This window comes from Xyrauchen texanus, chromosome 18, assembly GCF_025860055.1.
Source record: "Xyrauchen texanus isolate HMW12.3.18 chromosome 18, RBS_HiC_50CHRs, whole genome shotgun sequence".
NCBI classification, from domain to species: Eukaryota; Metazoa; Chordata; class Actinopteri; order Cypriniformes; family Catostomidae; genus Xyrauchen; species Xyrauchen texanus.
The window spans coordinates 11,101,475-11,114,169 of NC_068293.1; positions in this window are offsets into that span (position 1 = coordinate 11,101,475).

Below are 12,695 nucleotides of genomic sequence, written 5' to 3' on the forward strand. Positions count from 1 at the left end.
CTTCAGATGAGGCTCATGTTTATAACAATAACCTGGGGGAGTAGATTCATTTAAACTAATATATTCATCCGGTTTAAGCCAGGTTTCAGTCAAACAGAGCGCATCCAATCTATGATCTGTAATCATTTCATTGACAATTAGTGCTTTGGTAGAAAGAGATCTAATGTTTAGTAGCCCTATTTTTATATGATGTACATTTTTAATTTGTTTGTTTTGTTCAAGTTTGACCTTAATCAAATTTTTTCTAAATGATTTAGTGAGGGTTTTGTGTTTGGTAGTTCGGGAACAGACACAGTCTCTATGAGATATCTAGGTGATACAGTCTCTATGTGTTGTAGTTTATGTGACCTGTGTGACGTCTCAAGGCAGCTAGCAGACGTTCGGATTAACCAGTTTGTCTGCTTCCTGACCTGGGCCCCATTTAGTCAATTAATATCATTATTAAGTCTATGAGCCAAATTACTAGAGAGGAGAGCACCTTCCCTGGAGGGATGGAGTCCGTCTCTCTTTAGCAGGTCAGGTCTACCCCAAAAACTTTTCCAATTGTCTATAAATCCTATTTTATTCTGCAGACACCACTCAGACATCCAGCCATTCAGTGACATTAATCTACTATAAACCTCGTCACCACGACGAGCAGGGAGGGGACCAGAGCATACTACAGTGTCTGACATCGTTTTTGCAAATTTGCACACCTCTTTAACATTATCTTTAGTGATCTCCGACTGGCGAAGCCGGACATCGTTAGTGCCGACATGGATAACAATTTTAGAAAATCTACATTTAGCATTAGCCAGCACTTGTAAATTTGATTTGATGTCAGATGCTCTGGCCCCCGAAATGCAATTAACAATAGAGCAATTAAAAAAATTTCAGAGGCTCCTGGGGCCTATGGCATCCTCAGCGACGGTCGCGCTGCTCGGAATGATGCTTATGAGACTGCTTAAGCACTGGCCTCAGACTCGATTCCCGAGATTGGCACGGCACCACGGCACATACTGTGTGACCCTCACCCCTTCCAGCAATCACTTATTCAGCCCTTGGACAGACCTCTTTTTTCTATGGACAGGAGTTCTCCTACAGCAGGTGTTCAGACATGTTGTAGTTACTATGGCCGCTTCCCAGTTGGGCTGGAGTGCTGCGTGCAATTGGCACGCAGCCGTTGGCTCCTGTATGGGGCCCCGGCTGGGTTGGCACATCAACTGCCTAGAGTTGCTGGCTGTAATTCATGCCCTGTGCAGATTTCTGCCATTGATCCGCAGCAAGCATGTGTTGATTCGTTTAGACAGCACAGCAACACTAGCGTATATAAATCACCAGGGCGGTGTTCGCTCTCGTCGCATGTCGCAACTTGCCTACCATCTCCTCCTTTCGAGTCAGCCGTGGCAGAGGCACTCCACTCATGTCCCAGGCAACGTCAACGGAGACTCCACCCTCAAGTGGTCTAGCTGATTTGGGCTTGGTTCGGCAGAGCAAAGGTAGATCTGTTTGTCTCCAGAGATTCCACTCATTGCCTGCTCTGATATTCTCTGACAGAAGCCCCACTCGGTACAGACATGCTGGCACACAGCTGGCCCCGGTGGCTGCGCAAATACGCATTTTCCCCAGTTAGCCTATTTGCACAAGTCCTGTGCAAGGTCAGGGAGGTCGAGGAACAAGTAATTCTTGTGGCCCCCCACTGGTCAACTCGGACTTGGCTCTCGAACGTCACGCTCCTCATGACAGCACCTCCCTGGCAAATTCTCCTGAGGAAGGTCCTACCTCTTCAGAGGGGCACCCTCTGGCATCCATGCCCAGACCTCTGGAACCTTCACGTCTGGCCCTTGGACAGGATGCAGAAGATCTAAAAAGTCTGCCACCAGCCGTCGTAGACACGATTGCTCAAGCCAGAGCTCCCTCTAACAGGCAGCTTTATGTCCTAAAGTGGCACTTATTCGCAACTTGGTGTTCTTCCCCGATCTGAAGATCCACAGAGCTGTGTAGTCGGGTCAGTGCTTTCATTCCTGCAGGAGAGGCTGGAGGGGCTGCTGTCCACCTCCACCTTGAAGATTTATGTAGCCACCATAGCGGCTCACCACAATGCAGTGGATGATAAGTCGTTAGGGAAGCACGACCTGATCATCAGGTTCCTTAGAGGCATGCGGAGGCTGAACCCTCCTAGGCCATGCCTGTTCCCCTCATGGGTTCTCTCCGTTGTCCTCTAGGGCCTTCGTGGAGCCCTGTTTGAGCCGCTAGATTCAGTCGAACTAAAGGCCTTCTCCTTGATGACGGCCCTCCTGATAGTGCTCACTTCCATCAAGAGGGTTGGGACCTGTAAGCACTCTCTGTCAGCAACACTTGCCTTGAGTTCGGTCCGGCAGACTCTCACGTCATCCTGAGACCCCGACCGGGCTACGTGCCCAAGGTGACCTTATGACCCCATCCAGGGATCAGGTAGTGAACCTGCAAGCGCTGCCCCAGGAGGAGGCAGACCCAGCTTTAGCGTTGCTGTGTCCGGTGCATGCTTTGCGCAACTATTTGGATTGCACGCCGAGCTTTAGACACTCTAAGCATCTCTTTGTCTGCTTTGGTGGACAGCAGAAAGGGAATGCTGTCTCCAAACAGAAGCTTGCCCACTGGATCGTGGACACCATTGCGTTGGCCTACCAGACCCAGGCCGTACCCGCCCCCTTCTGGGTTCGAGCATACTCTACGAGGAGTGTGGCATCCTCGTGGGCACTGGCCAATGGCACCTCTCTAGCAGACATCTGCAGAGTGGCGGGCTGGGCAACACACAATACCTTTGTGATATTTTACAATCTAGGGATTGAGCCTGTCTCGTTCCGTGTTTTGACTGGTCCGAACACACAGAATTCGGTAATACGATGACAACAGCTGGCAGGGTGTATCGCTTGCGCATACTGCCTTTCCCCTCCCCTGAGGTGAATATGTGCGCTATACTCCCCCAGTCGAGTCCACAAGTCAAGGACCCTCTGTGTCCTTCCTCCCTAGCCCTCTGGCTCTGAACTCAGCGAAGGGAAGTTTGCAGCCAGACCCACCACAGGCACTGACTTGCCTGCGCTGGAATAGGTGCTCCACAGGTTCTGATTATTCCAATATCTTCTGTGATGTATTTTCTGTGGTACAGTCCCCTTGTCGGCAGATCTGCGTCTCCTTTGGGCAGAGCTCCCTCTGCTCCCCGGTCGCTGTGTTTGTAGAGCTCCCCCCGTCGAGGCAGGACCTACCACAGTGCCACCTCCATGTGTGGCTAGTACGCGCATGTGAAGTATTTACCACATGTTAACCTCCCCTGTTGGGCAGGATGTGGTCTCTGTGTGGTCTTTTCCCACTGAAAAAATAGGATTGGTAAAGAACTCCTTCCCCGATACTTGTCATAGCGTTAGATGGCCCCAGCCGCATCTAACGCTCTATGGAGAGAAAACATAGAGAGAGAAAAAGGCCACGGCTGGCGCGGCCTGCTCCCATGCTAGTTATCTCGCTTCCCTCCCTCAGGGATGTGGGGAACTATATGACGTATCTTGGGGCGTTGGGGAAGGTTACGTGCAGTCTGATGCACCTGCTATTTTTCACATGCAGCAGCTTGCTTGCACCTGCATCAACAGTCCATGTAACGCGTTCAGTGGTGTGGTGTTTTTAGATAGGGACCCCTAGCGTTAATACATCGACACAACGTTGAGTGAGTGACAGAAGGGGAACATCTCGGTTACTGTCGTAACCTCCATTCCCTGTGTCCCTCTTGTCACAACACTGTACTAAGCCGCAGAAAACCTGTCTGAACAGACACACGCTTCCCTCCTTTTATACCCATATGTCCGGGGAGTGCCATGCAAATTCTGTTTGCCAATCCTCATTGGCCTTTTCTCAAATATAAGAGAGACCCCTAGTGTCACTACATCGACACATAGTCTCATTCACTCCATCAGGGAATGGAGGTTACGACAGTAACAGAGATGTTTTATTTTCTATATGCAAATAACCTTCATTTATTTTTGTCTTTTGATTATGTGGTGAAATTTTATCTAGATATATTTTTGTGAGATTTATTCACTTAGTGCTAAAATGAGAAAGTCTTCCAGGTGTCTGAGGTTAAACCAAACATAATGGCACATTACTCCTACCAAACAAATACAAAAATCACAAAATACACACAAATGCGAATGCATTTAACATGATTCAGTTATACACTGATCTATGCACTGGTGATATGATGGGAAAGAAGACAAAAAAAGTGACAATTCATAGTCAGTACAAAAACATTTTGGAAATTTGGGAAGTAGTTGTGTGTGATTAGTGTGCATAGCTGTTTGGCTGAGGGCTGTTTTTTATTTGCTATTAATGGATGTAGCAGTGTAATACATGAAAGTAATTTACAGATTTCAGAGAAGTCACATTTAATTCCACGCAATCCAGGTCAAATATTCAGTAAAGAAAGGTATTTTATTGAACGTAAAGCAAAAATCACGAGTTATTTTTTCAATGTTATATTATTTTCTTCTCTCAAAGCTTAATGTGCAAAGACAACTATAAGTAACTCAGAAGAAGGCAATAATGCCGATACGCATAGGTTTGCAATCCATATTTCTTTCTTTTATTGCTGATAGTTTTTTTATTATTTCAACTATGAAATACCTACTCTGAAAAAGGCGGTTTTATCTAATAACTGAAGAGTTCCTTGGAGCCTATTTTTCGATGATCTACAGTAACTATGCCAGATTGTAGATTGTCTAACTCAAAATACTGTGATGCTATTAAAACCGTCTAATTATCAGCCAAGACACAGAAAAAGTGGCTCAACAAAGGGCATGAGTTAGTTATCTGTTTGTTCAATCAATGAAAAATGGGGGAGTGTTTCAGGACCCGTTTGAAAACTATCATTATTTGTAATTCCATTTTGTGATGCTAGTGGCATATGACACACTTTAAAATTCATGGAGGATGTATTCAGTCTGCAAGAAGAACCCCGTCACTGCATGTGTAGTGCAGGTGGTGAGTCAAGACTGACTATACTGTATGTTAATATAGATCTTAGTCTGACTTCAACCCTCAGCAAAGAGACATGAATCATCTCTGGAGGGACGTGTCCCTCATGCCAGCACAAATTGAAACTGACAAGATTCAGACATCTTTGGTTCAGTAGCTCCAAGAACTCGCATAACTTACGACACAAACTACTGCACAAGTTTACAGACTAATTATACAGCACGTACAAAGAAAAAGTCAACAACCTCCGAATACTCCAATGCATCTCAGCAATATATGACACCCTTATTTAAACATTTACACTGTGCTGCGAATTGTGATCAGAAGGATAATGGAACATTGAGCATGTTTACATGTAGATAGTGATTAATATTGGAATTTGGTAATATTTTGATTACTGTATGCATGCGTCATGTAATGTGTTAAACTAATTGCAGTAACCTAGGAATCAGAGTAAGAGAGCTGGCATAAGCCTGCCTTAACTATTAATGGAAATTCTGTGTCATGTATTTGCAGACTGAACTTACAGCGAATTTGGTTGAAGTAGAGGTAGAAAACTTACACTGCTGAAAACAGCCTTAAGCTGAACTCCTTCCCCCATTGGCCAAGGCTGGAAGTGTTGTTCCCATAAAAAGTCAAATATAGCACTGCTGTGAATAAGGTCTATGGCGTAAAAAGAGTAATGCAGTTAACAAGAATGCATATTCAGTGGAAAATGCTAATTCCGAATCATGCTTATCCTGGTTTACATGAAAGCTATTAATTCCTGGTTACCACCAGAAACTGTGGAGATGGAGTAGCACTACAGATAAAGGTAAACACAATTTAATTGATGCAAAAATGTCTGATTGGGGATGGTATTAAAAACTGGATGTATCTTTAAAAACATTTTAGAAAGGTATTTTAGGGCACCTTTGATACTACATTATTATATTTTAAAACGGTGCCTACATTCGATCTGTTCTAAAACTAGTGAAATGCCATTGTCTACAATGACAATAATTACAAGTCACTCTGCTTGTGGTCAGGTGAGTTCTTTAAATGAAACAGACAGCAATTCTGCGTCACTGAGGTATGAGGACAGGGCTGTGATGTAACCTGTGCTACGCTTTTTGGTGCATGACCCGGAGCTGTGTGAGACAAGGGCAAACATGGCCCCCAGAAGAACGCAAAGTCGAGTTTAAGCAGAGACATCATCTTCTGAATAACTGCTCAGCTGTATGTGTAAAAATCCAGTGAAAATAAGTCATTATAAAGGTGCAGTCACACATAACTTCTCATGGTGAAATTCCACAGGTGAAGATGGCGTGGGTGGACGATGAGCGTGTGTGAAACCAGCAAAAATATAATTGTCAAGCAGCCTTTTGTAAAGCTGCACTTTATTCTTAGGGATACTAGCAAGTTAAAAAGAAACACACAGCTAAAATGATATCCTTGTTCTTGTGAATATTCTGTGTAGCTGTGTACAAAGCACTACCCACATAGAGGTCACCACCAAACCAAGCAACTTCCTATTAGTCAATGCAGCGATTTTGCTTGTCAAAGATCACCAAACATGAAGCCGAGGCACAATTAGCACAAGGAAATTCTTCGCAAACAGATTCCCATTGAGATGATTGGTTTTCACCCATGGAATTTCGCTGAGCGAAGGTACGGTATGTGTGACCATGCCTTTAGAGAGACTGGGGATCAAAAATTTTTTCCTGTCTTTCTTCCCTACACTGGAAGGAAGCATCTCAGGAAATGTTTTGTAATATCTTATTATTTTCTCATTTTAACCCCCTATTTTTGATGGGATACTTCATGTGACAAACACTTATGGTTTCCCTCTCTCATTAACTCTCTCTTCATCCTTTTCTTTCTCTTATCTCTGCACTGCACCTGCAAAACAAGGAGATTTCTTATATGCAGAATGCAAACATGTTCTTCCACCCACTCTTTTTAATTCCCATTTCCTCCCTCTGCCTCTCTTCTCCACATAAAAATGTACGCACGCAAATACAGGCGTACTTTTCATCCCTCTTACTCAAAATGACACATGCGGTCGTACACAGAGGCACATTCAGGCTGCATCATGAAGGAGGAAATACGTCAGCATGCTGCTTGAGTAACAAAAGACAGAGCTTGTGCAGAAAAGAGAGGAGAAATAGAAACAGGAAAAGGAAACTTTGCCTGAGGTAATATATCAGAGTGGTTCTCAACTGGAGGGTCGTAACCCAAAAATGATTTGCAGATCTGTTCTGATAGGAAAAACAGAGCTAGATGCAAATACAAAATACAACTAACCATATAATTGTGCACAGTTAGAATAGCTATAGCTTAGAATAGCTTTTAAAAGAGAGAAGATGTTTCCCATATCTTTTATTATTTCCGATTAACACTTGTTATTGATTCACGCAATTGACCGAAAAGCAAAACATATATTCACAGAATCAAAATGTAACCCCCATTATTCCCTTTCCTCCTCCCAATCCCCAACCCCATATCTTTTGCTACTGAAGTCAAAGCCTCTGCATCCAATCAAACTTTATGTTGTTCACACAAAATCATCTGTCATTTGGAAAAACAAAATTGACAGGTTGCTTGACATGCCCTCATCCTTGAAAACCATGAACAAAATATGCTAAATAAAATAACACTACATTAAATACAGTTTCACCTGCAGCAAGTTTAAACAAGATTGAACGCACTGTGAATTTGTGACAGTGGGGCGCTGCTGGCATCGGTCTGTGCGTTGCTAAATTCAAACCACTGCCACCAGTGGCCAAAGCTAGAAGTTTTGTTGAGGTGAAATGTCCACAGAGTGGTTGAGTTGTAAAGTAAGTTGTATTTTTAGTTGTAAATGGCATCAACAGTAAATACAGTCAACAGGAATGCACATTTTATTCATTGTATGCCATAAATTAAACCCCAATCCAAAACCTAACCATTAGTGGAGTAAAAATGGGACCAGACCCCATGTTTTAGAGGTTGCGCATTCAATACGCTATCAGTAGCGCCACAAGAAAAGGTGAATATGTCTGAATTGATGCAAAAATATCTCATGGGGGATAGCGCTTGTCAATATTTCAGTAGAATGGGGTTGATTTTCAGGCTACATGAACATTTGAAGGCAACATATCGATTTCCTGTGTGATCATATTGGATAAACATGGTGAGCCAACAATAAAAGTAAATTGTCCTATTCTGTGGTTTGAGGATGTGCTCGAAGCCGATTATACCTTATTCAGAAAGGCACAAATAATGGCTTCAAAATGAATAATGGATTCATCCGAATAATATAAACAATATTCGTGCAAATGATAATTCAAGAAGCACAAGGATAGAGCAAAATATGTAATAAAATTACAAAGAAATTACGAGTCTGTAATTAGTAGTCAATTAGAAGTCAATATTAGTAGCCTACTAAAGAGCAAAACTTAAGAATGAAAATGCACACGGTATGATTTCAGATCGCATGGGCACGGTCTCTATTCAGTTTGCTGTCTCCGTAATTTGTGCGTGTCTGGTGCTTGTCAAGTGTACCATTAACTAAGACACTACATCATATAAGCTACATTTTCCACTCTATATACATGTATTACGTGATTCACATGTAAAGATTTCCATGTATTCATTTATATACCAACCTGAGAGCTAAATTCCTGACCTGAAGTGATGATTTCACAGCAGATCTCGTCTATTCACCTCTAAAAGTTGACCACATTTATTTTCACATCACCAATTAAGGTAAGTATCTGGTTAAGACTTTATCCAAAAAAGTTCAAATGCTCCATAAAGTGTACATCTATTCAGAATATTCCTGCTCATGTTTAAATTAAACTGTTAATATGCACAATCTCTTTTCCCCTCCCTTTAAACTGTACTAAATAAAAAAACATTTATGTAACATTATTATTATATTTATTAGATTATTGTCATTCTTTTTCCCCTATTTCGCCAATTCTGTACATGTAATTTAACAAACATTATGTTAAAATATGTGTGCACAAATCAGCCTCAAGTGTAAAATTCCTGATATATTTATGTGACTTTCACCTATTTGAAGGCTATATTGATTTATTCTAATTTCTTTTAATGTTCGCTGCAATATGTGTGCTTAACATTTGACAATTGCTTGACACCTCGTGCCTCAGTTAACAACATATTCTACAGTTCATGAGCCTACATATTCAGCTTCATTTGGTAAGGATAAAATATATAAAATCATAATATAATGAAATAATAATAGCACAATAATAATAATAATAATAATAACGCATAGTAATAATAATTGGTATTATTTTTATTAGGCTATTATTATGAATTGGCACCTACAAGGCATAATTTAGTTATAGAAACCGTACATGTAATAGAGTTACATTTAAAAAATATTTCAGGTATTTCATTTAGTTTTGTTGCACTTCCGGTTTAAGATGGCCCACATTCACTTATATCCAAATACAGATCATTTTGTGAAAGTAATGGATACAGATACAAATACAGATAATGGCTGCACTGCACACCCCTACTGTGTATGTCATGTTAATAATTTTGCATATCGTTGGGCCAGTGCAGTACATCGTAATATTAATACATTTCAATGTTTGATTTTAAGGATATTTTTGTTAACCTTTGTACAATAAACAACTTTGTCACTGTGCTGGGTAGCCACTTGATGCCCAATGTCAAATCTGGGTCTTTAAGGCAACCTATCACACTTTCTTACTCAGTTGAGCAATTAAAGCTGTTGAGAAGCATGTGCAGGTGCTCATAAACACCATGAACCTAAGGCACAAATAACAAGGTTAAGAACATTTGAATGTACCACTCTAAACGTAAACAGACAATGAGCGTCATTCGTGAAAATTTGGAAGTAATTTATGCATAAAATGGAGCTTCATGAAAGTGTTTCGCCAGATTCACAAATGCTTCGAATTCCCCAGATTTGTTAGTGAAAGGTGTGTATGTTAGTGAATTCCAAACATCCGTAAATAGAGCTTGTGTGCATGTTCATTCACAATTATCATAATCCACGCCCATGAAAATGCCATATAAGGAAGGCTTCAGTATTGCTAATACAGTAAATGAGAATAAGAAGCTTGTAACATATCGAACAGTAATAAAAGTGTGTGCACTCACGTCATCATATATTGATTTAGCAAACACTCACATGTTCGTTCTAAAAAGAAAGCGAGGAACTTACAGTCATCGCATGCATCTGCTTTCATCAGAGGTTCTTTTGTGAATGAAACAGTCCGAGAGGTCAGTAAAAATGGTTTGAAAAATGTTCAGTTCATGATGGAAGGAGGATGTCCACCACCATTAACCTTCTCCATTTCAGTCACATTAAAGTGCATCTTTTCATGAAACTTTCACCCCAAAAATTATAAACAGAGTTGGGAAAAAAATTAACTTTGAAAAAATAAATGCTATTGTTTAAATGTTAAAATGTAGTTTTTTAAGGTTAATTTCACTCATTTAATTATCATTTTTTTTTTCATTACTTATTTAATTTTACTTCCATCAAAAGATAGTCATGGCAGTTTGTCTGAAAGAACATAACATGTTTGGATGTCTTATGCATGATTTATATAACATGGTTGGGAGTAGGTGTCGATGTTTTTCGTACCGACTAACGTTTAGAAAATACGAAAACATTAATCAGACTGGCTTTTCAAACAATTTACACAAAAATGTGTTCTGCTCATGTTTCATGAATGAGGCCCAATGACTTCCAGAAGCTGTTGTTGAAGTCAAGAGGATGCCACTTCAGGCAAAGGTAGATTCTCTGAGTCACCATTACAGTCGTTAAAATATAGTCATTAATTAAAGACATAGACTCCCGTCTGATCTTACTGTGAATTCGGTGACAGTAAATTGACAATTACGCTGCTGAAATTGGTCTGTGCTTAACTTAAGTCGAGCTACTGCCCCCAGAGGCCAAAGCTGGAACAAAATGGCATTTGAGAGCTACAGTTTCCAGGAGAAATGTCTACAGACCTTATTCACAGTAGCGCAAACGTTGATTTTTGACGTGACTTTAAGGAATGGACTTACCATCTCTTCAATGGCGATCTCTTCTCTGAGTCACTATTACAGTCATTATGATATAGACATTAAAGACATAAACTCAGGTTAACTTTCATTCTACATAACAATGTGCAAGAGTGAGACTTGAAAGTCAATTGGGAAAACTTTCTGAGAGAATTATGGCATATGGAGTGACTGACAGAAGAAACCCCCAGAGAAATGTCATGCTAGGCCATCACTCAATGTCCTTGCCTAAAAATTAATTAACCACACAGACAAAAATGGATGTGTACTACATGGCTCTCTGGAATACTTAATTGTGATTGCTCAATCGTAGCATTCTGAGGTCAAATATTTTTAGTATAATAACCACTAAACTGTATAACTGACAGTTGTCTCAGGCAACCATTTTCCAACAATGCATGTCTCTCGTATCACTTGGCAGTCTCTTTCTTCTCGCATAATAAAATAATTCCATTCAATAATGGTATTCTAGAGCACTATGTGCTTGCAATTTTGTGGCAACAGTTTAGAGAGAGCCCTTTTCTGTTCCAGCATGACCATGCCACTGTTCACAGAGCAAGGTTTATAAAGAAATGATTTACTGAGTCCGGTGTGGAAGAACTTGCCTTTACAAAGCCCAGACCAGAACTACGAGCCAGACCCAAATGCCCAACATCAGCCCCTGACTTCACTGATGCTCTTAGTCTGAATGTGAGAACATGCCTGCAGCAACGTTCCCACATATATGGCCAGCATTTACAGAAGAGTTTAAAAGGTCAACAATCACAAATGGGTATGGTGTTTGAGTGTCCATGTACTTTGCCCTTATCATGTATTTCAGATTGCCGTAATCACATACAAGCAATACTAACTTTTCAATCTGATTTGCTTTCAAAATCATTGATTATCACAGGCTTGGATGCATCACAGAACACAAACTTCTACAACCCAAATAAAAAAATAAAACAGCCTCCCACAATTCAATACCAGAACTACATGTGCTGAATGCAAGGCCCCTGCGTGTGATGGCAGATGTGTTTGGTGGGTATTTTTAGAGGTTGCTCACGTACGTGTTGTGCTGCTGGTGTCTGTGGTTCACTCATATGGCTAATGTGGACAGCAGCCCTGAGCTCTACAGAAAACATTAACAAATGTACATATACAGCTACTGTAATGCACATTTTAAAGCCACAGAGTACAGCCTACATGTGCTCATGCCCAAAGCAAGAAAGGTATGAATAAATTATCAATTGGCAAATAAACAAATTAAGCATTGTCCAATATATATGTGCATACACACATTGATGCAATCATGCATTTCTCAAGTGCTCCAAATTGCCTAGATTCAGTCAACTGACTATTGATGTAAAACAGTCTTGTCAAACACTAGCTGTCTTACAAAACCAGCTGTCAATCGCAAGTGCTCTGAATAAATGTATGCAGGCAGTATGATCTACTGCACACTCACTGTCAACTGATACTCTTTTATGGCACCACATTAACACTTTTTTTTAGGAGTATCAGTACTTGCTAACTGAATATTGAGGACTTAAATGTTGGTCTCTTTCTCAACTGAAGTGGTTGTAGCACCTCAGGAAACATGGATTAAATCACTTTGGTTGCATGGATTTTTATGCTACATTTATGTGCGTTTTCCAACTTGAAAACGTTGGACCCCATTGACTTACATATTATGGACA